Consider the following 15928-nt stretch of genomic DNA (forward strand, 5'->3'; position numbering starts at 1 on the left):
TCTGGAAAGATGTGAAAATTCTCATCTACCAATATAAAATTATCCAATCCGCTATTTAAGTGCCTTACTCTTAACTAAGTAATAATAAGTATCACAAGATATTTGAGGAAAGCTCCCTACATAAAGAGACTGAAAGCAAAATAAACCAAGAAAGGAAATCTTGGAGAAATTGTCAACATAACATAAACACTAAGTATTGTGAATAAACTAGAGAAGAAGATCTCTTGGAAATTTAAAATGTAATTGTTGGAATTTTTAAAAAATAGAATACTTGGAAGATAAAATGGAGAAATCTCTAGAAGGCAACAAAGAAAAAAAAAAAAGCAAAAGAAATGACCAAGAACAGGATCAAGAATAGGAGATAACCAACTCATGAAACTCCCAAAAATACAGAACACAGGGAAAAAGAAAGAGGATTTTTTTTTTTTAAACAACAATGTATTTTCCAGGACTCAAGGCATGAGTTTTCAGATTGAAAAGACACTAATCATAATGTGATAGGAAAATAAATTTCTGGACCTCAAAATCACTACACCAAAGGGAAATGTCAAGCAGGGAACTATGTCAGGCAAACCCACCTCCAATTTATTCCTCAATAAGATAGCTACAAAGATTAAAAACAAACAGACAACAACAATGAAAAATAACCACATACCTCCCTCACAATTTGTCCACAAGAAAATTCCTTGTGGACCTCAAGATCTTTACCCTAAAACAATTCTGTTGGATTTCACCCTGGCAATGTAAACTGGTAGCCTGTCTTCACAGATGCAGGACAAAGGACAGAACTCAAAGTCATCCCTCTGCTCACCTGAGACAAATGTATATCTGATTGTTTTCTCTACCCTATTGCTTATGTAGAAATGTAGATTCACTGAGCCTGTCTAAGGCAAAAGTGAGTATTCCTCTAGCCTCCTCTCACATGTAAATTGTGTATTTAGTGAAAGGCTGACCAATGATTCAAAAGAATGCAACCTTTTGTCTATTATCTACCTATGACCTGCAGGCCTCCACTTCAAGCTGTCTGCCTTTCCAGACTAAACCAATGTACATCTTACACATATTGATGGATGTTTCATGTCTCCCTAAAATGTATAAAACCAAGCTATGTCTCCCAAACCTTGGACACATGTTGTCAGGATATCCTGAGGATGTGTCAGGGGTGCGTCCTTAATTTTGGCAAGATAAACATTGTAAATTGGTGGAGACCTGTCTCAGATACTTTTGGTTCACAGTAACTACAACTTAAAATAACTTTAAAGCAAAATTAGAACAAGGAAACAAACAAGTACAACAGCAAGTCACTGACTGTGATTTACCACCTGACCATTTTCTAAACATCTCTCAAGTCTACTCCGTTTCTCTCCAGCCCCACGATCTCTACCCCTGCAAAGGCCATAGGCATCTCGTCCTAGAACTCTAGGATCACTTTCTAATGAGGCTTTAGGCTCCCAGCTGGCCTTCTGGAATGCGCTTTCCACCTAATGGTCTGAATAATCTGCTACAAATGCGAGTTCTTCCATTTTTTTCCTTGCCTTAGGATAATGTGCTAATTTCTTAATGAGACTCTGGGAGTGCCCCTACTTAGACCTTCTTAGTTTTATTTTGCACCACTGTCTATACTCCTTGTTCTCTTCTCCCTAGTTCCATCCTCATCTTGATTCTTCAGAAAGATTCACTTTCCTTTAGATCCTACATTGAACAATTTTACCCCATCTGTCTCCTACTCCCTCATACATGACCCTCCCTTGAGTAGAATATACTCTTGACTCTTCCTCTGCAAGAGTCCTATTCCAATTATCTCAGCATTAACATAATTTTCTCTTGAAAACTTCCTCCTGCCCTAGTCTTGTTTAGGTGGACACTTTGTTGGCCACTGAGCTCATCCCACAGGGTTTCATTGTCTTTCATCCATTTATGTTTCCCATTAGACTCTCTGCCCTGGAAGGAATCCTGTTTATTAACTGCTAGCATCTTCAATGCATAGCACAATGCAAAACACTTAATAGGCACTTGAGAAGATTAGCTGAATTGAGAAATGAATCGATGAATGAAAGCTCACACAGTTCAAATAGTGGAATCAAAGCCATAAAGTTGTCATCTGGTGGTGGTGGAATAAGGTAATGAATCTGAAAGCATTTTCACTGTGCTCCTTCATTTTTCTATGGATATACCAACCCGAATACTCCTAAAGGGGTTGTTACCCTGTGGATTCTCACAACATGCTCCAACAGTTAACTACTCTAAGAATTCTCAGTTCTCACTTTAAATTCGACTTGAACAAAATTCAAAATATGACCTTTTCTTTCATATTGGCTACTTTCTGAATGCCCTTTCTTTGTATCAAAATTTAAAAAGTGAAAGAATTAAAGAATTCCACTACTCTTCATTTGTATACAGTAATGCATTCTTTATGTTTTCTTATAAATATAAATTTCCTATAAAAATATAAAGATGTACTCAGCTTTACCCTTATCCCTCTGAGCTGGACTCTCTGCACTAAATATTACCTTCTAATACTCATCCCATACCCATGTGATGGATGCAGCCAAACTCACTTTGTTAAAACACTGCTTTTCACTGGATATTTAAACAATAATATTTTCTTGTTGCATGTGTAGCTTTCTCTTACTGACTTGGAAAGTCTTTTATAATCTACCTTCAGTGCTTTCTCTTGGATACTTACTTTGTCATAAAATGTAAAATACATAAAAACTACAGGCAATTTCATATTGGCACTGAGCAAATGCAATTTCCAAGGTACCTTTTTGAGTTTTCCTTTTCTTTTCCTTTTCTTTTTAGATTTTCTTTTGAATAAGTGTTTTCTATATGAGAAATTGAAACGTAATCCTTTTAGGTCTTTCACCCTTACCAAGAGTGAGCCACGAACATTTTTGCAGTTCTTTTCTATGCTCAGCTTGCCTCTCTATTTTTACTGAGCAGGGTTTTTTTAAGTGTTTAGCATCTCTCTTTGCTTAAAATTATTTTTGTTTTTGGCTTCTTTCTTCCAAAGTAGTAAAAATGAGCATATCTCTTTCCAATAAAAATGATAAATGAATTGAAGCCCAAAATATCTTAAGTCTTAGGACTTAAAGCTGTAGTTTTCTGTTTTTAAGAATCCACTTCTTCTGCTTATTGCTGACTTACTTGCAACCGGCTGTCTAATTTTACATATACTCTGGTCAAAGAATAACACCTAAATCTTCAATTAAGTCATCATTGCAATGATCACAATAAGCAATACATGGGAACTACTGAAAACCAAACACTTAAACATATTTTTAGAAATGTAAATGAAAGATCTTTTCTAGGAAATGAGAAAAACTATTGATTGCTATTTAGTAGATATACAACTTGCCTAACACTATTGTGGAAACATTAGTAACCAAGACTGTAATTCTGATTTTGCAAGAACTCAAATAATACTTAGTTTTACACTTACTCTTTTATCATCTGTGACAAAACTTAGCAAAATGAAAGATTATCTAGAAGCAGAATCAAGATTGTAAAAAACTATTTTCAAGAGTTAGACAACCCAAGCATAAAATCATTTATTGAGACACGCATATGTGTCTAACAATACATTTTCATACATCTTTAATAAACTATCACTAAAGCACATCTGTACTGGGGTGCCAATCACCGATTTTTAATAAAACCATTCTATGATCCCATTGAGAGAGGTATTGACTTTTATCCATTTTGTCTATAACAACTTTACATATGGGAGGTTTAAACAAATTAGAGGTTTAAAGACATGTAAAATTCCTGGGAATAATCTTTAGATGCAAGTTTTAAAACCAATCTATCCCCAAATTCTGATTCTAAAACACAATGTTCAATCTTAATTTGGAAGGAGTAAGAAATGTGCAGAACAGATTACATTTCTAGTTTGATTTAGACCTTTAATTCTTAACTTAATATTAAGAGCATATACTAGACTATTATAAGAAATAGTAGCATGTAACATATGAATGTTTATAATATGTAAACAATAACTTATTAAAAATAATTAAATTATAATATCCACACCATAAAGACATCTGGGAATTATCTAGAAAAACTGAGATAAAACAATGAGATAAAATTGAGATAAAATAAAGCATTAAAACATAAGATATAGAATTTTCTGAAAAATAAAACGTCAGCAAATTTCCAAGGTAATTAAAGAAAAGAAACAAAACCAACTAACAAACAAGTTGAGTAGAGCATTAAAATGTTAAATTTTTGGAATAAAAATGCTTAGAAAGCAAGCATTCAAAATCCAATAGCATCAGTGAAGATTCTCATGCTTTTCTATCACTGCTTTCCATAAGAGGCATGCAAGTATGATAATAAGATACGACTGAGCATAAGAACTCTGTCAGAAAAAAGCAAAGGAAGCAAATAATCTTTTTTCTATTAATTTTGTTTCATTTTATTAAAAAAGCTCTAAGGAATTATTTACAAATGAAAGTTTTCTGAAAAAATATGTGAATATCATTCAAAAAAATATGTCAATATCATTCAAAACATAACAAAGCTTTCTGAAAATTTTCACCTGTTATCAATTGTACAATTTCTGCTTTAAATAAAATGGTAAGCTAGAATTTGTATTCATATCTTTTTGCACGCAATGTATCACTGCCTTAACATGGCTCTGTAAGTTACTGAGTTATTAAATGCTTGCAAATTGCAAAAACCTGTAATTCATTCTATGGTGAGCCATGTTATGAGTACCGCTTTTTTCAAACCTTAAAAATATATTAGGAGAGAGACAGCATTCATAAAGTATGACTTTCAGAAGGGAATTTAGATTTCTACACATTAAATTAAAAAGCCTATATACTTTATACTTTGAGCAGAAGGAGAGGAATAATGGAAACTTTCATGTATTGTGACAGGACTAGAAACTGGGGCCGCCTCTTGATAGTGCAACTTGGAAATACTCATCAACATTTTGAACATTTACACCCTTTGCCACAATGATTCTACTTTTACTATTTTTCCCACAAATGTTCTTGCACATGTAGGCAGGACTATGCATAAGAATGTTCATGGTGACATTGATCATACAGCAAAAATATAGGGCCAAACTAAAGGTTCATTAACAGAGAATGGTTTAAGTAAAATCCATAAAACAACAATAAAGATTCAATCGACATGGTCCACCTATGGCATAAAGCAAGCACAATGCATACAGTATAATTGTTGCCCTTTGTATGTCAATTTTTAAGTAAGTGAATTTATTTTTCCAAGACTCATCTTACATACATGTTTCTACATAGACTTATGATTGTCCGGAAAATTTTGGTTAAGCAGCAGAGTTCAGGGAATTCAGTTTGCTAAGTCACTGTCCTAATATTTTAAAAAGGTGCTCAAAGATGGAGACAGGTGTCTCTCAGCATTGTTTGATTGAAAGATGTGAGGGAGAATGTGCCAAGAGTTAGAGCTGGGCCAACTGGTCCTCTGGCCATCATAAACATCCCATCAAAACCATCAGGGTTGGGGTGGAGGGCGTTAGTGATAAAATCATGAGTCACAAAAGAATGTTGAACTGGTGAATGTGGGGCAGAAGAATGCTGTGATTAGATGTATATTAATATATTGGAAGATCACTCAGCTAGGAGCATAAAGGATGTATTCAGGGAAGGACCAAAAGTGCATAAAATGACAATTGCAATATTTGATGGAGATATGACAAGAGCCTGAATTCAAGCACTGACAGCCAGGAACACCACTGAATAAACAGGATGGAACAGATAAAGACTCAATATAAGGAGTATATTTGTTAAAAACTGGTGATTAATTAGATATGAGAAGAAAGTGCGTATGCTCTTTTCTGCCTTGTTCTTAGAGGTTCATAAATATAAAAAGAAACACATGTAAATATTTAAGATAGTCATTAATTCATTAAATATGCATAACTATATAAGGTAGGTTCTAATATTATCAGCTTATACAGATGAATAAATAGGAATATTGTAAGGTTTAAATTACTTGTCCAAGTTCATGCAGTCAGTAAATGGTGAGCTCAGAGGCAGTTGAACACCACTGCCTGTACATTTAGCCACTACATTCTACCTCCCCTCAGACTCCCCTGATCCCTTTCAGACTTTCTATGATGCTTGGATTCCAACTTAGGTGAATGGGTGAAAAGAGCCATTACTAATCCAATGAGGAGAAGCTGGAGTTAATGGAATGACCACAAGGTCAATTTAAAGGGCTGAAATTTGAAGTATTTGAGACACACCAAAGTTGAGGTATTTAGCAGGAGCTTAAAGAACAGAACAAGGCACCAGATATAAACTTCATTCCTCTTAGTAAAACCATGGTATACTGAGGTATAGACATGGAAGGGATGTTCTAGGAAAGGTAACCTCCAGTCTTTTGACTTGCTAATTATATGCTATATATACACTTCTCTAGGGGGTCTTTTAAATATGTTCATATAAAATAAACAGACATTGACTGGTGGTAAGAAAATATGGCCATTTTAATCCTTTAAAATAAATCTGAAAACTATACAATTCAGGAGAAAAACACCCCATCAAAATACTTTCCTTTGGAATTATTTCCTTAGTTTCTCCCACCCCAACACACAAAAAACCAAAACCAACCAAACAAACAAAAAAAAACGTAACCAACAAAATAATCTTCTTTTGACCCATTCCACTGTTAATCAGGAAAACCCTCAACTTCAAATGGACTTCTTCCAAATCTTTGACTCATTTTCTTACTTCCTTGCATCAACTCCTTAGTTTCAGAGAATGAGGTCAAGGGACCTAAATGATCTTAAATAGTTAATCACGATGAACCTAGAATGGGTAATAAAAAGCAAATCTTGAGATAATCAGGAGTGATTCCTATAATCCCTCCATCATTACTGTTGAAAGAACAGGGCTCCTTTGAGTAGAGAATGTCAGTTTATGGACATTCACCAAGTACGCTATCCCAGGCCCTGTGAAAACAATCTACGACAGGACAAACTCACTCATTGCATTGTTATCGATTGCAGGATTTCCTCAGATAACAAAAGCATAAGATGACCTTAATAACCTTATGATCTCCCATGCTCCTTTTGGCTGTGAATATCTCTGAATTTATATTAATAAGATTTTCTCAACAAATAGGAGCTATTATATCTTTTAAAAATTATTTTTATTTTTCAAGCTCACAGCTCAGAAAACATCTTTCACGCATATTGATCAGAAAGGGGCAGTATTCATCTCATCACTAGTGATATCATTAAGAATGGTATTTCCTATCAACATTTATAAAAAAGAATTTATGTGAATAGAAATAAGCTAAGGAAGTCCAAAATGTGGAGAAAGTGAAAATATTATTGCACACTGAATTTTAAGATATGTAGAAAAAGTTAAAGTGGGCGAAGCAAATCTAGAAGACCTTTATCAAAAAAGGATAGCAAATGTTTTTATTTTTGTGGGTAAAGTAGTCATTTTACTTTTTCCCATCAATATTCACCATCCTAATGAGGGGCCTTTAAATTTGAAAAGTGGAGTTTCCAAGATAAATTAATGAGTTGAAGAGAACAGCCTGGCTAAAGGAACAGAACAGAAGCAATTTTATTTTTCTGAATATTGAGAAAAAATATGAGAACATTGCAAGAGATTGATATTGAGTATTAATCATTTCCTTGTAGTTTGTGCAATTTTCCCTGCTAGAAGAACATCCTGATCTCCACTGGAAACATTAAATTTGCTTTGTGAGTTGAAGGAAAAGCTAAGCTTAGCAAGTTTGTTCTAGGTATTTAAAACAGATTTCAGGAATAATTAGTGAGATGGCTTTCTGAGGATTGAGATGTTTTGCCATTTTTATTTCTATAAAAAAGCAGCCATTTTCAGATCTCTACATGGTTAACAAGTTGCACTCAACTTGAACTGAACTTTGGTTTCCACTAATTGCCATGGGTTGTTCCTGGCCCCATGTCTAGAACTACACAGATTCTGCCTGTAATGTCTTTTGTAACGCATCCTCTCAAGTGTCTAAAAAGCTCTGGGTCCTCCTAAATGGCATCTTATCAAAAATAATCATTTCAAATGTGGTATCATTTTGAGACACTGGACCTGTTAATGCTGTTTCCATCACAGTTCTATCCATATCCATGTTTAAAATAAGAATTCCCAAACTAAAAAAAGGTATATGTTTCATTTCTGTCGCATTACAGCAACTAAGGCAGAGTGAGATTATTCCTCTCTTCTCTATTAATGGAGCCTTACCCCCTAGTTTCTTTGTTTTTTATAGCCATACCACCTACCCTAATAGCTTATCATGGATATAGAGTGTTTGCTAAACTAGGACTCCTTGTCTTGTATTTGTGAAGATTTTACTTAAACCTGGGTGAGATCTCTGTATTTTTCCAGGGATAACAGTTATTTCCATTGGCTGGTCACGCGAATCCAACCTTCTTTTGTATATGCTCTGCAATTCCTTATCCCTTCAAGTTGGTATTTTTCCTTTTCAACATTTTCTAGGATAAACTTTAAACAGCTCTATGCTCACCTACATGTAACATGGGTAAATCTACATACATATCTATCTCTTATCCAAAAGACTGGATAATACACCTTGTCGGATGCCTCATTACAAACCATAAAGAAGTCTTAGAACATAAATAATCCATGGCATCAGACCGCAAACACTAATTTTGGATTCTTGTGATGACTTATTATTAAGTAAACACAAAGCAATCATCCAGTGCTAGAAATTAACTACGGGTCATCATTATGCTATCTGTTCTCTAACTCCTTTTGTTTTCCTTTTTGAATTAAAAAAAAAAATACCCCATTTGTGATTTTTCTGGCACCTCCACCCTAATCCCTGGTTTGTGAATGAACACCAAGCATGACTGAAGACCAGACTAAGAAGAGATTTCTTCCAGCAGCCTCCTGGATGTGCTCCTCTGGTCCTAGGAACATCAGATTTTGATGGGCTCAGTATACACTTTCTCTCCTCACACAATTTATGCTTCAAATTTCATAACCATTCTTTGTCCACTCTTTCAAGTCCACAACTCTCCTGTAAGGAAGGAGACAGGCAAAGTGGAGGCTGAGTTGCTTTACCATTCATAAACTACCTCTTTTCAGAATGATCCCCAATACGATGTCATTTCTGCTCCAACAGTAACATTTGCTCCACCAGATTCCATAGAGTCAAGGGTATTCCTGTCCCCTTGGAAGTCTGCACATCTTTGAATGCCACAGGCCACACTTGGATATACCAAGAGCTGTTATTTTTTGAGATCCACCACAGACTTCACTTTCTCTCTTGAACTAATATAAAGCTTAGCTGTTTGTTTGCAGAACGCTTATCTTTTCATGAATGAAGTTTTCTGATTTTATTAATAGACCATTGGAGTATTGACAAGCAAGGACCTGTTAAGAGACCACTACTGGACTGTGACCTTCCAGATTTTCGGCAGCAGGATTCAAGTCTCTATCTCCACAAAATAGCAAATGCTTCTGTGCTATAGAACTTCTGATTAGTGTGAACATAGTTCCATTAAAGAACATCGTATCCATAATTCCTCAGCGTCTGTTGAATAGCTGTAACAGCTCCACTCAGATTTTAAGACACTTCGCCAACCTTTCTTCATTTTAGGTTTGCATCTTCAAATCACTATTTTAAAAGTATTGAGAAAATTCAACTGCACTGCTCAGTTTCAGTCTTATATGACTGTTGTTTATTTTTGGAGATTCAGGGATGATTATTTGATCTGCCTCTGAGTTTATTTCTGATGTTGCCACCTCCAATTATTTTCTCTATCTTTTTCTCATATAGCGCTTTTTAAAACACAAATCTGATCAACTTCCTGTGCTTAAAGTCTTCCAGTGACTCCTAATTACTCACTTACCCCCAATCAGATTGTGAGAGATGAAATGAAAGCTTGCCTGTTTTCACAGCCCAGAACAGACTCTATTACCTGTACTACAGTCGACCTGCAATAAACATTTCTCAAACAGAAGGAATGTGCAACAACTAAATTATGAAAACATTCCATTGTGCTTGTCCCTGGTCTTATGTTTATCCTTCCTTTTGTGCCTAATTTTTTGTTTTAAATTGTAACTTATCCAAGAGACTGTTTAAATATACCTGCCTTTATTTTCTCTAGGAATCCGGGACTTTGGGAGGCTGAGGCAGGAGGATTGCTTGACCCCAGGTGTTGACCAGCCTGGGCAACATAGCAAGACCCTATCTCTATGAATAACTGAAAAATTAGCTGGCTTGGTGATGTGTGCCTGTAGTCCCAGCTATTTAGGAGGCTGAGGCAGGAAGATCCCTTGAGTCCAAGAATTCGAGGTTACAGTAGGCTATGATTGTGCCACTGCACTCCAGCCCAGGCGACAGGCAAACAAAAACAAAAAATATTTTCTCTAGAAATTTTTTCACCAGTAGGAAATAAAAAAGTGGCTTTAGAGTGTTTTCATTTGTACTATTGTCCCAGCACTTTGACAGTATTTTTCAGTCCTTCCTATTATTTTTCTGAATCATGGTATCTCATACTTCTAATCAAAGACATGTTTCAAAAGGTCTATCATTTTAAAATATTTTGCTTTTTACCCATGAAAATCCTTTAAGAACTTATTGTAATGTTTCTTTCCTCTGGATTGAATATGCTTACCTAAACTCACCAGAGACAACCTCAATTTGCATTTCTGAGGTCTCTTTTAAGATACTTGACCTTGTACTTAACTTTCTGGTTAGCAGATTAAAGTACTACATTTCTGGGAGTGGAGGGAAGAAAATCTGTTTAAAACAGTATCTAGGGCACTTGTGCACATTCACAGGCAAAATTCTAGAAGAAAATCCCTAAATTCCAAGAAAATATCCACCTGCTAGATAATATCATTGCATAGAGGAGTTACTGTGGGTTAATCAAAACATTCTATTTCTTCACCATGCATCGACTCACAGAATGTTGTGCATCAGTTGTGTTTGTGTGCATAAACATGTAATCTCATGAAACAGTGGCCAAACTTTCCTGAAATATTTCTAACTTTTCAATAGTTTTTATTACTTCTACAGAAATTATAATTCATTACAAAAGAGCTGAAGTTAAATTGATTGATATGTGACAGTTATGTCAAAGTATCTACTGTCCAATAACTCAAGGTATATTATTCAATGCCATGTAGATCATTTCTATACTATGATATTAACAAAACCTGGATGAGTCAATTTGTTCACTTTAGCCATCTGAAATGATTTATGTCTATTGCCACAAATTTGATTTGCTGAAGAAATTGAATCAATTGTAAAGATGACTATTTCAATCCACTCCCTCCTGCCAAAGGCAGTCTCTTCAATCAAGAGCTATCTTGAAATCATCAGTGGCTTCTCTAAAAATATGGAAGTACTCAGTTAACATATGATTTATTTTTCATGTTCTAAATATTATTAGGACACAACCATTGACTGTATTTTTGAGAAGCATAGTGTGCATATAAGACAAAATGGCATAATCCAGTATCATATGCATAAAAAATACAAAGAAAATAATACAAATAATATAAAATTGTATAATGGCCTGAAATCAGAATGCATGATGATGAGCTAATTTTTCCAAGTATTTATTTTTTTCTAAGTTCTTTCACATCTATTTTAAAGGTAAAACTCAAGGCAATCTTATCAGACATTTTATAACCCCTTTCTGACTAAAGGCATATAATTCATGGAATATGATGGTTTGCCCAAAATTAGTATGTTTCAGAGCTGAGGAAAAGCAAATGGAAGACTTGATTTTTTTCCTTGACTTCCAACATTTTATTATACAGTCACTTATCTTTTAAAGAATATAATCCGGCTGGGCACAGTGGCTCATGCCTGTAATCCCAGCACGTTGGGAGGCTGAGGCAGGTAGATCACCTAAGATCAGGAGTTCAAGACCAGCCTGGCCAACATGGAAAAACCTTATCTCTACTAAAAATGTAAAAATGAGCTCGGCATGGTGGCACGTGCCTGTAATCCCAGCTACTGGGGGCGCTGAAGTAGGAGGATTGCTTGAGCCTAGTAGGCGGAAATTGTAGTGAAGCAAGAGTGTGCCCCTGCACTCCAGCCTGGGCAATGAAAGAGAAACCCTGTCTACACACACGCATATGTGTGTGTATATATAAATGTATATGTATATGTGTCTCTGTGTGTGTAATCCTATTTTTTCATTAAATCGTTTCACTAGCCTTGAGTCATCCAAAAAGGAAAATATACAAATTTTCAAACAATTGTTTTAAAAAATCTGTGGTAGTGAAAACAATTTTGAAGTAAGAAATGCTAGGAGGCAGGAATCAAGAGGCTGGGATTTGAGTCCCACCTACATGATATAAAATCTGGAAAAATTAGCATCAGTCACATCTTAGTGCACCTGAAGCAAAGTTCAATGGAGATGAGACCTGCTTACACTTTCTTCTATTCTCCTTCTGATACATGAGAATGTTGAAGCATAGCTGGTCTGAACAGAGCTTCTCGGGCCTTCCTGGTGCATGAAAATCTGGCCAATCTGGCCAATCACAGGTGTTAGAGCAATGTCATGTAAATTACCAACTTTATTAATGATTAACCTTTCCTACATGCAAGACATTGTAATAAGTGATTATATGCATCATTTTAATTAATTCTTAGAACAATTCTCATTTCCCCCATTTTATAGCAATGAAAACTGAGACGAGGTTAAGGAACTGGCCTATTCATAGCCAGAAGATTGGTCCAGATTCGGACTCAGGGTCGTTATGGAAGATAACACTGAGAGGACTGAGAAACCTAATGGGTGTTGTATTAATTTTCCAATTAAAATGAGTGTTGAAGGTTTGCGAATTGTCTACAGAATACTTTAAGCTGGCTTTAGACCCTGCAGGGACAGAATATAAGAAACGAGCAAGCAAAGAATGCGGCTCTTCAGCATGGTGCCCAGGGATAGTGTCTCCACTGGGCCCTGAAGGTGATCTCAATTAGAGGATTCCTTCACTTGATCCAGCCAGGGTAGCCAGATCCTGTCACAAGAACACCTACCCCTCAAATCACACATTGAAGGTTTTTTTTTTATCATCAACAAAGGTCGGAACAGAGAACTGGGACTTTCACTAAATTTTTAGATGTTATGACTTTCTTTATGTCCAGTTGCTAATTTTAAAAAGTTGTAGTTCTTGTCCGCAACTTTGCTATCAGGCAAGGAGAATTATAGCTTTTACCTGTCTCTAAATACTAGCAGCCACCAAGACCTACAGAAAGGCTAGCCTGGCCTCTTGTCCTCACTCAGATGGGGCTTGGCTTGCTGACTTGCAAGAGGGAAAGTGTTGGGTGCTGCAGTCTTCCACCTTGAAGCTCTGTTGAACTACATTCATTTCAAGAGAGATCATTTTATAAAACCAATTCAGTATGAATGAGGTCCCTGTGGCTGAACCATTCTATAATGGGTAATATCCTAATAGACAGTCATTCACATTATTTTAATACATTCTTTTCTATTATCAGGCTTTTGGTATAATTACCACTTAATCAAATGTCACTGAGTGTCCTAGATATGGTAATTTATCTGACTTGTGAATAATTTCAGGTTGATGAAACATGATAGCAATACTTTTAAAACTTTTTACTGACTTGAGCTACTGGACCTCAAGTACATCTTACTGAGTGATCATTTCCGTTTTTCTTCTTTTTACCTATTTGTGGTTGCAATACCAGCATTCAAATGGCTAATGGTTTGCTCTTCTGTACTTGGTAATTAGCCTGAACAGCCATCAGATATTAAAAGTATCCTGGTGACTGTTTATGGGTGACTCTGTAAGCCTCTGTCCTTGCCATCCCTCTTTATAGAGTGGCACTCCAGCTGCCAAAATCCTAGTCATCCTTCAGATCTCAGTTTAAAAGTGCTTTCCTTTTTCCTTTTTTTTTTTTTTTTTTAAGACAGGATCTCACTGTGCCACCCAGGCTGGAGTTCAGTGGCACGATCACGACTCACCACAGCCTCAACCTCCAAGGCTCAGGTGATCCTCCCACCTCTGCCTGCTGAGTAGCTGGGGCTACAAGCATGTGCCACCATGCCAGACTAATTTTCATAAAGATGGGTCTCACTACATTGCCCAGTGCCCAGGCTGATCTTGAGCTCCTGAGCTCAAGGGATCTGCCCACCTCGACCTCCCAAAGTGCTGGGATTACAGCTGTGAGCCACAGTGCCTGTCCGCTTTTCCTAAACACCCTTTGATTTCTTCCAACTTTTCATCTGCAAAACACACACACACACACACACACTTTTGTTTAACTGTCACTATTATTTTCTGTAATTTCCCTTTCCAAATTCATCACACTCATATTCTCTGTGCGTAGTGTATTGTAGGTGCTTACAACAAACTTTTCTAGTGGTTTGTTCAAAATATTTTTAAAAATAATTTCTAATTTATCACACGTTAAACTCCAAAGTGCAACTGGTATGAGAAGTTCTCCCATAAAGCATTTTCCTTCTGTTACATAAAGACACTTTAAGAAATGGCCTTGACAAACCTTTGGTTTCTCTGCTCTCCTCTCTCTCTTCTATTGAGATACAGTGTTTTGAAGAAACAGAATGCATTTCTAAATGAATAGTACAATGCCTCGATCAATCCTTTTATCCATGTCCTGGCAAAACAATTTTCTAATCTCAGTTTTTAAAGTAAGAAATAGAGGAATAATCTTGCAATCCATAGTCTAAGCCTCTAGGTTTACAGCAGAAAATTAGGGTGACAGCACTTACGGTTTCCAGGCTCAACCATAGAGTGGTGGCCAACACTATCAAAAATTTACCCCTTTTGCAGAATCTTGAGCCATCACATCTCCAATGCAAACGAAAAGGGGTTTCAGGAAAGAGACTAACCCAATAGGTCTACCAAAAATGTTGTAGCTAGGCTTTAAATTAGAGGTACAGTGTTTCACCAGTGTGACACTGCAACATCTTAGATAATATCATAAGAGCATCCCAACGAGTTATCAAAATGAGGTACAGTGTTTCCCCAGTGTGACACTGTAACATCTTAGATAATGTCATGAGGAAGAGCATCTCAATGGGTTATCAAAATCAAGACATGTGCAACATTCCAGAACAAACGTGTACCAGAAATATAAAATAAGTATAATTCCTTAACACATGGCTTTAAACATAAAATTTGTTAGGAACTGAAAATACGTCTTCTGGAATTTAGAAGAGCACAGTTTAAGAACGAAGGCTTAATGAGCAGTAGAGTTTGATTTAATAAAAAAGATTAAAATCTCAATGTAAAAATTTTCTAGAAATTCATATAGCAATTTAATAACAAATGGTGTGAAAGGAGCACTCTACCTAAGTCATGGCAATCTGATCTCAACTATCCAGGGACCACCAGGTTCTGACACAGATAAGGGTTTTCCAACAAGCCTCATTTTCACCGTCCAGCAGCTTCGCTCCTGGGAATACCTGGCGTGACTCTTTAATTTACTTTTCGAGAGAAAGAAATTGTCCTTACAGATTTTATTGCCTAACTTTACCTTTTAAAACTTTAGACGGTTTCTGTCCTCCCTGCTTCATTTCAGATCATAGGATTTGGGGAAGTAAGGTTTGGGAATGAAACATTTGATTTTTGCTTCAGAGTCTCCTTTGGTTCTGGAGAACTCAGGAGGGATTACTCAGGGAAAATCACTTAGATCTCCCTGCCCAGAACGGACCCTAGGCTCAGGCCTCCTAGAGAAGACTGCATTGAAGAGCTACACAAGGCACTTCAAGGCTGTAGCCTTTGTTAAAACCACAGTCTGACTGGAAGGCTTGTGGTATAAATTGAGGCTGGTTGCTGCCCCCAGAAATGAGAGGAGCCAATGTGTTTATTTTGGTTGTAATGATGAGGAATTTGAAACGTCATCTACTTGATGTCCAAAGAGAAAAGATGTTGAGAAATATATGAACACATTATCTCCATCATATTTAATATTCAAT

General features: G+C 36.1%; 1 protein-coding gene and 1 non-coding gene across 2 annotated transcripts in view; both read right to left on the minus strand.

The window, feature by feature from the left end:
* NALF1 (NALCN channel auxiliary factor 1) overlaps nt 1-15928 on the minus strand; it is a 706477-nt gene that overhangs the window by 150521 nt on the left and 540028 nt on the right. The gene's annotated exons all lie outside the window — the stretch shown is intronic.
* LOC114673608 (small nucleolar RNA SNORD31) lies at nt 7155-7223 on the minus strand. The gene has a single exon (XR_003724385.2). It is a non-coding gene; the product is annotated as a small nucleolar RNA SNORD31 (small nucleolar RNA).

Source organism: Macaca mulatta, chromosome 17, assembly GCF_049350105.2.
Source record: "Macaca mulatta isolate MMU2019108-1 chromosome 17, T2T-MMU8v2.0, whole genome shotgun sequence".
In the NCBI taxonomy this organism is placed as follows: Eukaryota; Metazoa; Chordata; class Mammalia; order Primates; family Cercopithecidae; genus Macaca; species Macaca mulatta.